The sequence below is a fragment of the Phocoena sinus genome, chromosome 7, assembly GCF_008692025.1.
Source record: "Phocoena sinus isolate mPhoSin1 chromosome 7, mPhoSin1.pri, whole genome shotgun sequence".
NCBI lineage: Eukaryota > Metazoa > Chordata > Mammalia > Artiodactyla > Phocoenidae > Phocoena > Phocoena sinus.
This window is the reverse complement of record NC_045769.1, coordinates 76952329-76965503: the sequence shown is the minus strand read 5'-3', so window position 1 is coordinate 76965503 and position 13175 is coordinate 76952329. Positions and strand designations below refer to the sequence as shown.

General features: G+C 34.0%; 1 pseudogene; it reads left to right on the top strand.

The window, feature by feature from the left end:
• Positions 1-12507: 12507 nt before the first annotated feature.
• Positions 12508-12932, top strand: LOC116756373 (annotated as a pseudogene).
• The last annotated feature ends 243 nt before the right edge of the window (positions 12933-13175 follow it).

The window sequence follows — 13175 nt, the reverse complement described above, 5'->3', positions numbered from 1 at the left end:
TTCCACTTCCCACAGTTGTTTCTGAATAACATTGGAAGTCAAAATCAACTCAAAGACTCAAGCAGATTATTTGGGGTTTGTATGTTGTTTTGCATGTTATTTTGTGAATAACCTTCCCTGTATGTTAACAATGCCACAGGTGTATCCAAGTGCATTAAAGTTTTAGAAGCCCAGTCCTATAGCACTACAGGCCAGATCCATGCGGTGCTCTATGCAGAAGTGAGATAAATGTTAATCCCACATGATTTCTCATCTGGAGATCTGAGAGCTCTTTATGCCTTGTGCCTGGTGTAAAAACAGTTTTTTATTTTCAGCCTAGAGTTTGTGTCTCCTTAAGCCCTCAGACACAGGTTCATTGCCCCTGCTAGGGAATTATTATCCAAGACAGCACTATGCTATCTTCAGCACAGAAATCTTTTCTCTAATTCTTTTTTTAGGTTAAAAAAAAATCTGTCTTGCAAATAACTCCTAGTGGACTCACCAAATGTTCATCAGACAGGCCTAGAAACAAGCTGACTCAAAATCTTGTGACACTACATCCAATTATAAAGTGATATAGTGACGTGGTTGGGATAGATCTCTAAAGCTACATTGCCTGGATTTGAATCCTTGCTTATTCATTTACCTTCTGTAAGATCTCGGGCAAACTACGAAATATTCCCTCAAGTCCCCATCTATAAAATGGAGCTAATTATAGCACTTATAGATTAATTGAGTTAACCTAAGTGAATGTAAATATTTTAGAAACTTTCCCAGAATAGAAACCATTAGACAATATTAAATATTAGAAATATTATATATTAGAAAATGTTGAATGATACATATTAGATAATATTATTTCTATAGCACAGCAATATGATTTAGTCACTAACAGTGACCATGTTTCTTTTTTTCTACTTTAACTTTTCCCTTGGATCCCTGGGTCTTCAAAAATATCGTATGGGCTGATTAGGCAATGAACTAGCCATTAGTACATGCAATTAGGATGTGAGCGGTAGTCCAGGGCCTTCATGCACTCATATACTCAACAAATATTTATTGAGCCCCTAATATGTACTATGACTATGCTAGTGTCTAGGAACACAGTGATGACAATAATTAATCCCCGTCCTCAAAAAAGTATGCAGTTTATTAGATAGGTATGCAAATTAAAAATTATAAAGACACTAATAATAATGAGAATAATGTATGAGAAGAGGTGGGAAAATAATCGAAGAAGATATTAGGTTGATTTGTAAGAGCAACATAGAGTGTCACAGAACAGGCAACAGTAACCTAAGACTTGAAAGAAGAGCAAGATTTTTTCCATAAGTAAGTCAGGTTGAGTATTTCTGAGTAAAGAACAACAAATGCAAAGATGGTAATGCAAATGGGAATCGTGCTTTGGAGACTGCAAAGAATTATAAATTCCTGTAGCATAAAGCTTGGGGGTGGTAGTGGTGGGCAAGGGGGCCAAATGACAAAGGCCCTGCATGCCATGTAGTAAACGTGAAATTTTCTCTTTCAGGTGAAGAGAACCATTGAAGAAGTTTGAACAAGGGCATGAAAATGATGTGATTTACATGATGTCTCCCTGACAGACGTGATGACAGAAGGACTCAGGTACCAGGAACCAGTGAGGCAGCTATTGGGTGCTCAGGCAAAGTATGATGATGAGTTCCTTGGTTAGAGGGAAGCTAGTGGGATAGAAGACAAGGGATTTAAGAAATACGTAAGTGGGAGAATGGTCTCAACTTCATGATTGTCTGGGTGCTGTGAATGTGAAAATATGAGGAAAGAACCGCTTCTGTGTTTCTAGCTAAATGCTGTTGAATAGATGGTGAAATTGACATGAGGTTCTAACTTCACTTGCCTTACAGCCTGAAATGCTCGGCAATGTGGATGACCTTTACTCTACAAGGTCACTTCAAAACTGCATAGGAATGACCTACACAAGGAGGACTGTCACCTGCCATTTCTACCTAAGAACATATTAATACAGTTTATCACATTAATCATCACATTGAAATGTATCTTTATAGCAGAACCTTGGAAATATAAACCATATGGCACATTTAGGATTTAGGTCGGTAAGACAGCACTGTGAGAGCCCTGCTTCATGAAGAGCAGAGACTTTACTGGAGGTGGGGAGCAGGGTCAGATAGGCTAGAGACTATGCAAATAGATACACACATATACTGTGAAAAGTTAGGAATAAAGTGATAGAAGAAGTGATGAGTAAATTAAAACTCATAGAAAAGTAAATGAGGGTCAGAAAGTTCTCAAAACTTTCATACTTTGTGGGTCTGTGCTGATTATTTAGGCAAGTGAATAGTAGACAGTATACAACAGTAATGAGAAAAATGTATATTTAATTGGCATTATATAAAATAGTTTAATATTATATAATATTAATGCAACAAATAATGTATTATGTTATAACATATACCATATATAATATAATAAATACATAATAAAAATAGTAAGCAAAGAGACTGATAGCATTTAGGCATGTTCATATGAAGTAACTACAACTGGCATCAGTTCGCTAGTCAACAGTATTGCATCTACATTAGGTCATCATCAGAGAGAAATACAAGGAGGTCAAGGTTGATTTCTCACCTATGATTCTCAATACTTAATCATTTTTTCTCCATTATCTTGTAATATATAGTTTTAAAATATGTTCCTTTTACGATTTTTAATATACAGTTTAGCTTCTTCGTGATACATTAAAAGTGGTTCAGGATATTATTAAAGCGTTGGGGTAGATTTGGCTACACATATGCAATTAAATTCGGAAACATTTATCAAACCCTGGCTGTAAGGCTCCAAGGTATTAATAATTACATATAAGAATGGGTGACAAAAATTGAACTTTGGTTTTTTTTTGGATACATTGATTGGCTTTATAAAAATATTATACTAGTGGTAAATCAAATTACATAAAATCTATATGGGCTACCTTACTCATAGAAACATTTTATTCATATCCTTAAATTGATTATGGTAATCCCTGCACCTGACATTAAGATGGTTTTAGGAATTTGAGGCATTTTCCCCTTGATCCCAGGAAACATTTACGGAGTAACAACCATGTGTTAGATAATAGGGCACAGAGATAAGACATGGTTTCTGTACTCAGGGAACTTACAGTTTAGTGGGCAGACATAGATAATGCAGTACATAATAATAATTCAGCTTGTTAGGTGATATCACCTGTAAAGACCAACTTTATGATAGACACTGTAAATAATAGTTATTTATTAGCTTTCTTGTGTCAGGCACTATATATAACATTATCTATAATTACCACAGAAACCCTGCAAGGCAGGTTTTCTTTTGACTTTTATAGATAAGGAAAAGAAAGATTAAAGAGGTGATAGATTGTTAATGTCATAGCTTCAAAAGGATGGTTTCAGTCAGGATTACATTGCAGGGCTACCTGACTGTGTTTACAACTTTGTGAGCTACATGTCACCCTCTATTCCATGAAACTATTTTTCGAAGCGTAATGATATAAGGCAACTTCTATGTTTAAAATTTATTTTCTAGGATTATCTAAATAATTTGTATGCGATTGAGCCACTAAAACTGCTATATCCATCCAAAATAAAGAATAACAAACTCTAGATTGTTTATCAATAAGTTGTCTACTACATTTGAAGAATTAAAGCCTTTTTCTTGATGATATTTTTTGAAGCTAGTGAGCTTCTGTTGGTGTCTTTCTGTCTCTGGGATTTGATGAGCTACAGTAAGTCTGTCCCTTTCAAAATCTCTTTGCTTTCAGAAAATACCTCGGATCTAATGTGGAGCAAAGCAGGACATAAGCCCAATGGCTACATGTAGAGAAGCTCTAGGAGGAATGAATTGGGACATGGTCAATGTAACCTGGTGGCTCAATCACTTGGCACTAAAATTAAACTCATCAGAATTATGTTCCCCAAAACTATAGGCTGAAAATATGTAACACATTGCTAATTTGAGACAATAACACACAGATGATTTTTTTGTTATATTAACTTATCTGAAGCAATGTAATCATTTGTTGTTTGCAGAAAGCAACCTGTCCATAAACTACATTAACTTTACACCATTTTGGCTTGAATTCTTTCTTAGGTGTTTAAGCAGTGCAAATTCCCTCTTTCCATCTTTCTGCTTCGCTCTGTGTTATTCAAACTTGAAAAAGTTCTCACCACTTGAATACCCTTAGTCTCTATCACAATAATGGCTAGCAATTTTACACTGGGTTTGTCAAAGTGAGTTTCCTGGCTAGTGGCCACTCCTCAAGGTCTACTAATACTGGATACATGGAAACATTCACTTCCCATTTGATGGGAAGGTTCTATGACAAACTTTACTGGATGGCAATTTTGCAATATATTTCAAAAATCAGAACATACTTAGCCCCTAAGCAATTTTCCTGTGAGAATATATCTCACAAAAAATATGGAAGAAAGCATGAATAAATATGGATAGGAATATTCATCAAAGAAACATTGATATTAGTAATAGTAGTTGGGAAAAATAAATGCAAAAACTGAATGGTTGTTGTTAATATAAATGATACTATTAATAACATTAATAATGCCACATACAAATTAACACTTTAAGCATGATATAATAGTAACATCTCTCTTTACAAAAACAGTGTAAAAAATCCACGTGACAAATGTCTTTGCAGATCAATAAGATTTACACTTGTTCAATTTATACTTGAAATGTACATATGTTTTTTCAATAAATGGATGTTACTACTGTATTTTCAAGTGCATAAGATAGAGTTCATTGACATAGTTGAGATGCAGAACATTTCCATTACCACAAGGATCCCTCATGCTGACCTTTCAGAGCTACACCACATCCTTATATGTCCACTCTGTCCCTGACTCTTGGTGACTACTAATCTGTTCTCCAGTTCTATAATTTTGTTATCACAAATATGTTATAGCAATAGAAATATAGAATATGTAACCTTTCGGGATTGGGTTTCTCATCCACAGTTGTTTGGAAATTTATTCAACTCACTGCATGTATCAAAAGTTTGTTATATTTTATTGTTAAATGATATTCCATGTGTGAATGCAACACAGTTACAGTAGTTGCGTGTTTAGTTTTTAAGAAACTGCTAAACTGTGTTCCAGACTACCTGTATTCTTTTACATTTCTACCGGTAGTGTATAAGTTATCTAGAATTTCCCGCTAGCATTTGTTTTTGTCACTATTTATCCTTGCCAGCATTTGTTTTTCTCATTATTTTTAAAATTTTAGTCATCGTGATAGGTGTGTAGTGATATCTCATTGAGGGTTTCATTCCCTAATGGCTAATGATGTCTAACTTTTTTCATGTTCTTTTTGCCAACTTATAGTCCCTTCAGTGAAATATCTGTTCATATTTCTTTCATAATTTTGTCCTTCTATTTTCTTTATGACATTTAGATTTACAACTCTAGCATCCTCAATCAAAACAAAAGTATTAATAAAAACATAATCATATCTTAGCTTTCAGAACAGTTTAGGTAATTTTCTCATTCAGTTGAAAATAGTGTGGAGTCATATGGTCCAGAAAATAAAATTATAATACCCCCAGACCTCAGAAATATAGATTAGCCAAATGTTTGTATTTAGATGGACAAAAAATGTATATTGTGAAGGATCAAATATGTAATTATTGACACTAATATTTAGTAGGATATTTCCACTGAACTCAATCTTTATTTTATGAGGCAACATTTTTATCTCTTTTTTTCTTAACATCTTTATTGTATAAAGTATAATTTTTTATATATTGTAAATGAGTATAATTGCTATACAATGGTGTGTTAGTTTCTGCTATACAATGGTGTGTTAGTTTTTTATATATTGTAAATGAGTATAATTGCTATACAATGGTGTGTTAGTTTCTGCTTTGTAACAAAATCAATCAGCTATACATATACATATATCCCCATATCTCTTCCCTCTTGCGTCTCCCTCCCTCCCACCCTCCCTATCCCACCCCTCTAGGTGGTCACAAAGCACCGAGAAGATCTCCCTGTGCTATGTGGCTGCTTCCCACTATCTATTTTACATTTGGTAGTGTATATATGTCCATGCCATGCTCTCACTTTGTATCAGTTAACCCTTCCCACTCCCCATGTCCTCAAGTCCATTCTCTACATCACCGTCTTTATTCCTGTCCTGCCCCTAGGTTCTTCAGAACCATTTTTTTTTTTTTAGATTCCATATATATGTGTTAGCACACAGTATTTGTTTTTCTCTTTCTGACTTATTTCACTCTGTATGACAGACCCTGGGTCCATCCACCTCACTACAAATAACTCAGTTTCATTTCTTTTTATGGCTGAGAAATATTCCATTGCATATATGTGCCACATCTTCTTTATCCATTCATCTGTTAATGGACACTGAGGTTGCTTCCATGTCCTGGCTATTGTAAATAGAGCTGCAATGAATATTGTGGTACATGACTCTTTTGGAATTATGGTTTTCTCAGGATATATGCCCAGTAGTGGGATTGCTGGGTCGTATGGTAGTTCTAATTTAGTTTTTTAAGGAACCTCCGTACTGTTCTCCATAGTGCCTTTATCAATTTACATTCCCACCAACAGTGCAGGAGGGTTCCCTTTTCTCCACACCCTCTCCAGCATTTATGGTTTGTAGATTTTTTGATGACGGCCATTCTGACCGGTATGAGTTGATACCTCATCGTAGTTTTGATTTGCATTTCTCTAATGATTAGTGATGTTGAGCATTCTGTCATGTGTTTGTTGGCAATCTGTATATCTTCTTTGGAGAAATATCTATTTAGGTCTTCTGCCCATTTTTGGATTGGATTGTTTGCTTTTTTCATATTGAGCTACATGAGTTGCTTGTATGTTTTGGAGATTAATCCTTTGTCAGTTGCTTCATTTGTAAATATTTTCTACCATTCTGAGGGTTGTCTTTTGGTCTTGTTTATGTTTTCCTTTGCTATGCAAAAGCTTTGCAGTTTCATTCGGTCCCATTTGTTTATTTTTGTTTTTATTTCCATTTCTCTAAGAGGTGGGTCAAAAAGGATATTGCTGTCATCTGTGTCATAGAGTGTTCTGCCTATATTATCCTCTAAGAGTTTTATAGTGTCTGGCTGCAGAAAAATATAAGACACTGATGAAAGAAATTAAAGACAATACAAACAGATGGAAAGATATACCGTGTTCTTGGATTGGAAGAATCAACACTGTGAAAATGATTCTACTACCCAAAGCAATCTACAGATGCAATCTCTATCAAACTACCACTGGCATTTTTCACAGAACTAGAACAAAAAATTTCACAATTTGTATGGAAACACAAAAGACCCCAAATAGCCAAAGCAATCTTGAGAAAGAAAAATCAGGCTCCTGGACTTTAGACTATACTACAAAGCTACAGTAATCAAGACAGTATGGTACTGGCACAAAAACAGAAATATAGATCAATGGAACAGGATAGAAAGCCCAGGGATAAACCCACTGACATATGGTCACCTTAGTTTTGATAAAAGAGGCAAGAGTATGCAATGGAGAAAAAACAGCCTCTTCAATAAGTGGTGCTGGGAAAACTGGACAGCTATTTTTATAACTCTTAAATGATGTTTATTCAATTAACTTTATTTCACACCTAGATTGATGAGAATTTTATCTCAAAGTTCTGGCAGATTATTGCATAACTTTTATTTTTTAGGGTGTTTCATTATCAATTTCTAAATATGGAAGAGGATTCTTCAAAAACATGTTATTACTTGTTAAAATGCTAGAATACAAATGTGATGTTATTCACATGTTAAAGCCTTATATTTGAATGAGAGATAATGTAGACTTTAAAAAAATTTTTGGTATAATAACCTACCACTGCTGATCATTTTTAACCTTTTGTCACAGAAGGATTACTAAGACCAGTATGTAAACTTATAGTTTCCATCTTGAGTTCATTGTTAAAGTAGACTTATAAAAGATCATAGAAAATTATAATGGGCTTCATATATTATTATTTTTTAATTTTGCCTTTATAAATAAATTCTCTATGAAGTTAACTATAGTCCCTCCTTTTGTGCATTAACCTCCATCCCCCACCTACTCAGGGACATCATGCTTGGACAGAAAAATATAAGATTTTTTATTTGAAGACTACATTGAGACATTGAGAATTGAAATTAAACAATACTTCTTATAATAATATAGGGAAGATGAAAGACTTAGAGATTTCTACACTAAAACATGCAAAACATTGTGGAGATAAATTAAAGAAGACCTAAGTAAATGCAAATATGTACCATGATTGGCGACTGGAAGAAAATAGTGTTTAGATATCGAATTCTTTCCAAAATGATCTGTAGAATCAGTGTAATCTCAACCAATTTCCTGAATTTTTTTTGTAGAAATTGACCATTCAATTATAAAATTTATATGGACAACACCAGAACGGCCAAAGCAAATTTTAAAGCTAACAAATAAATTGGAGAACACAGAATATTAAATCCCAAGACTTGCTGTAAATGAAAACATTTCAGAAAAACAAAAGCTAAGAGAATTCAAGGCAGTGTTGTTTTAGAAAAGGAAAGACATATGTATCAGTGAAACATAACAGAGTCCAGAAATATACCCACATATATAAGTTTATTGATTTTTGACAATGGGGTCAAATTAATTCAAAGGGAAAAAGAATAGGCTTTTGAACAAAGGGTGCTGTAATAAATGAACTTCCAGATGAAAAAAGTACATTTCTACTTTTACATCACATATATACAAAATTAACTTGAAGACATAGATCTAAAGGTAAAACATAAAGCTGTAACAGTTTTTGTACCTTAGGTTAGGCAAATATTTCTTAGAACAAAAAGAACATGAACCATAAAGAAAAAGCTAATAAATTAAACTTTATCAAAATTTAAAATTTATGCTCTTCAGAAAACACTGTAAAAAAATATTTTCTGCCAGTGGAATGGCAGAAAATACTTGCAAAACACATATCTGTTAAAGGACTTTTATCCAAACTATATGAAGAGCTCTTACAACTCAATAATAAAAATGAAAACACCCCAACAAATTACAGAGCTAAAGATGTGAACAAAAGAGCATATATGAATAGGAAATAAACTCATGAAAAGATGATCAGCATAATTAGTCATGAAGGAAATGCAAATTAAACTCATGACGAGATAATTCTACACATCTGCTGTAATGTTTAAATTTAGAAAAACTGATAATTCCAAATCCCGGTGAAGATGCAGAGCAACTGGAACTCTCCTACATTGTTTTGGGAAAACAGTATGGTACAGCACGTTGAAAAACCGTTTGGCAGTTTCTTATAAATTTAACTATACACAACATATGAACCAATAATGCCACTTCTAGGTATTTACCCAAGAGAAATGAAAACATATATCTACCTTAAGACCTGTACACAAATAGTTATAGCAGTTTCATTCATAATTGCCAAAGCTGGCAACAATCCAAATGACTACCAACATGCAATGGATAAACAAATGTGGTTTTTCTATACAATGGAATACTTCTCAATAATCAAAAGGAATGAATTACTGATATCTGCAACGATATGGCTGAATCACTAAAGCATTAGGCTAAGTGAAAGAAATCATTTATAAGGCTACGTACTTTATGATGGCATTTATGAGACATTGTGGAAAAGACAGAACTATAAAGACAGAAATTAGATCAGTGATTTCCAGGGATTTGGGATAGGTGGAGGGAATGAGTACAAAGTTCATGATGGAAGTTTGAGGTGATGAAAATGTATCTTGATTATGATGTGGTTTCAGTAGTATATTCATTTGGCAAAACTCATTGAACCACATGCTTAAAAAAAGGTGATGTTTACTTTATGTAAATTATACTCCAAGAAACATGACTTAAGATGCACTAAATTAAAATAACCATAGTGCTTATAAAATTTGGGTAGGTGTTTCTGATTAATAGATTTCATATAGCCTTCTTTGTTTCTTATGATTATGGCCAATCCCCAATAGTATTTCAGAGGGCAGAGAATTCTAAAATGAGATAGTGTATTTTCCATCCTTTGGGAACTCACAATATGACAGATATCATTATAACTGAGGACATTTGATTATTGTCAAGGCTTAAAATAATATGATGAAAAATCAGTGGTGTAATAAATGCTTTGGAGGTGGTAATGCTCTCTCTCTCTATTTTTTAAAATTAATTAATATATTTATTTTTGACTGTGTTGGGTCTTCGTTTCTGTGCGAGGGCTTTCTCCAGTTGCGGCGAACGGGGGCCACTCTTCATCGCGGTGCGTGGGCCTCTCACTGTCGCAGCCTCTCGTTGTGGAGCACAGGCTCCAGACGCGCAGGCTCAGTAGTTGTGGCTCACGGTCCCAGTTGCTCCGCGGCATGTGAGATCCTCCCAGACCAGGGCTCGAACCCGTGTCCCCTGCATCGGCAGGCAGACTGTAAACCACTGCGCCACCAGGGAAGCCCAATGCTCTATATTTTTATTATTTAAATTTGTAAGTCAATATTTGCGTTCTAAATTCTAATGAATTCTTACAGTTAATTATGCAGTGCTTTCTAATTTTAGAATCCCTTTTCAATTAATGCAACACAAGGAGTAGAGAGCTTTCTAACAACTCTTACTCTAAAATTTAAGGAACAAAATGCCTATTTAAGAAATGAATATTCTGAAACCAAATTTAATTTAAAATTACCTTTCTATTTTGCATTAATCTGCAGGCATACTATACATAAATATTCAGATCAGGTTGAGCAAACAAATAAGAGGAGGTTACCGGAAGAAATGTAAAAGAAATATCAGATGGAAAAACAGCAAACAGTTAATTATTCTGAGCACTTACCATGTGCCAGGGTCTATTATAAGCGCTTAACAGGTATTAATTTACTTAATGTTCAGAAAAAACCCTATGAGATAGATCTTTTATTATAGTAAATTGCCAGAGATTGTATGGATACTAACAGAACTCATATTCCAACCCAGGCAGTCTGGTTTCAGAGTAAAAGCATCTATAACTGTCCTTGGAAGATATAGAGTCATAGTTATATGAAAAGAAAAAAAGTTCATTCCTAGTATAAACCAGCAAGAGAGTGGGGAGTGAGGGAATTAGGGAAGACTATGTGGGAGAACTTCTGAAGACCTAGGGAATGCCCAAATCAGATATAAACTTATAAAAGTCCAGGAAAAAGGAAAGATCAGGAGATAAAACACACTCTGACCAACTCAACCACGTTGTACTGTTTTGGAATAATCTCTGGCTCCTTTAATCAGGCAATTATTAAACTTCCACTGAGATACAGATCTGTATTTCTAATGGGAAACAGATTTGGGGAGTAGAAAGTTAGGCAGGATTTATATTATTAAAGGGTAGAAGCATCATCCTCGTTCTCATTCTGAACTAGCCTGTATCTGACGATGAAGCTTCTGGACAACAATAAGTTGATACCAGAATTCAGCCTCTCTGGAACCACCCCCATTGTGGGACCAATCAAATAAAGTCTAATTATAAAGAGAGATTACATTTGTTGAAACTAGGAAATATATACACATCAACTACTAATGTCTCTGACAAGTTTCAAGGCCTGTGAACGTCTAATACCATCTTTTAAATCCCTGGTTATCTCTCACTTTGCTCCAGAATACAAAATCTGTTCCTTTTAAATGAAGCTCCTCGTTAAATAGACCCTAGTAATGTTCACTTTGCTGACTTATCTAGTTTCCTTTTCTTGTAATGCACTTGATTGCTCTTTTCAAATTCTTTGATTTTTGAGGCTTATTTGATTTTACAAATTTGTGCACATTTATATTGCCTTCACTTGTGTCAGTTTCTTCTGCCCTATTACATTTATATTTCATATTCATATATCGTTGCATTTCATGTCATATATTTATATTTCATAGTTCATGACACTTATCACTTATAATGATGTAGTATTGCTTGAGAATGAAGGTAATATTTTATATGTAATACTTACTCTTTGCAAATAAATTTGCACAGAATAGACCCTTTATATGTAGCTGTTGATTCAAATAGAAACTATCAAATTAAATAGGTAAAGGGGCATCAATTATGAGATGCAGCCTGACACAAAGTATTCTTATTTTGACACTTTGAAAATTAATGATAACAATAGTAATAAAATACAGAATAAAATATAACTGAATCCATGTATGCCCCACTAATATTTGTCAAAAGTTAATATATAGTTTTGCTTCAATTTTTTTCATGAAAGTAGAACATTAAGCATAAATTTGAAATCTATTTTTTTTCTCCACAGTTCTGTTGCCCTTTTGCTATGTATTTAGTAAGTATTCTTTTAGATCATGAGTATTATAAAAATCAGATTAGTTAATTCAAATAGTCTTACAGTTTATGGCTTTATCACAAATATATATATCAATTAATACATATATGCATATGTATGTGTGTGTTTATCCTATATGTACTTCAACAAGTAGCATACATATACATATATATATATACATGTATACATATAAAAGGAAGAAAGATACCGAGGATATGGTCGAGGAAGCTGAGAAGTACAAAGCTAAAGATTAAAAGCAGCAGGAAAAATTGTTTTCCAAGAATTTGCTTGAATCTTATGCATGAAAGCAGCTGTTGAAGATGAAAAACTTCAAGACAAGATCAACAATGACGACAAACAAAAATTCTTGATAAGTGTAATGAAATCATCAACTGGCTTGAAAAGAATCAGACTCCAGAGAAGGAAGAATCTGAACAGTTGCAGAAAGAGCTAGAAAGTCTGCAATTCCATCATTACCAAACTCCAGAGGACAGGAGGCAGGCCAGGGGACTTCCCCAGTGGTGGAGTTCTTCCATCTGGTGTGGCCTCCTCTGGGCCCACCACTGAAGAGTTAAGTCAACCTCAGCATAGATTTAACATTGTTCCACACGATAAAACACTGAAGGACCCAAATTTGTAACAAATAGCATTGCATCTTAATCAGTCTACTCTAAGTGGAAAATGCAATGTCTTAAATAAAACTGTATTTAAACTTGGCACCATGAAAATGTATACATATGTGTACATACGTGTATATACACATATATGTATCAATATATATGTGTTTATATTATTTCCAAGTTTCACTTCTTTTCACTATTTCAAACAATGCTGCACCTAACATTCTTTACAGCTCTTCTTGTGTACATGTTGTGTTTCCACA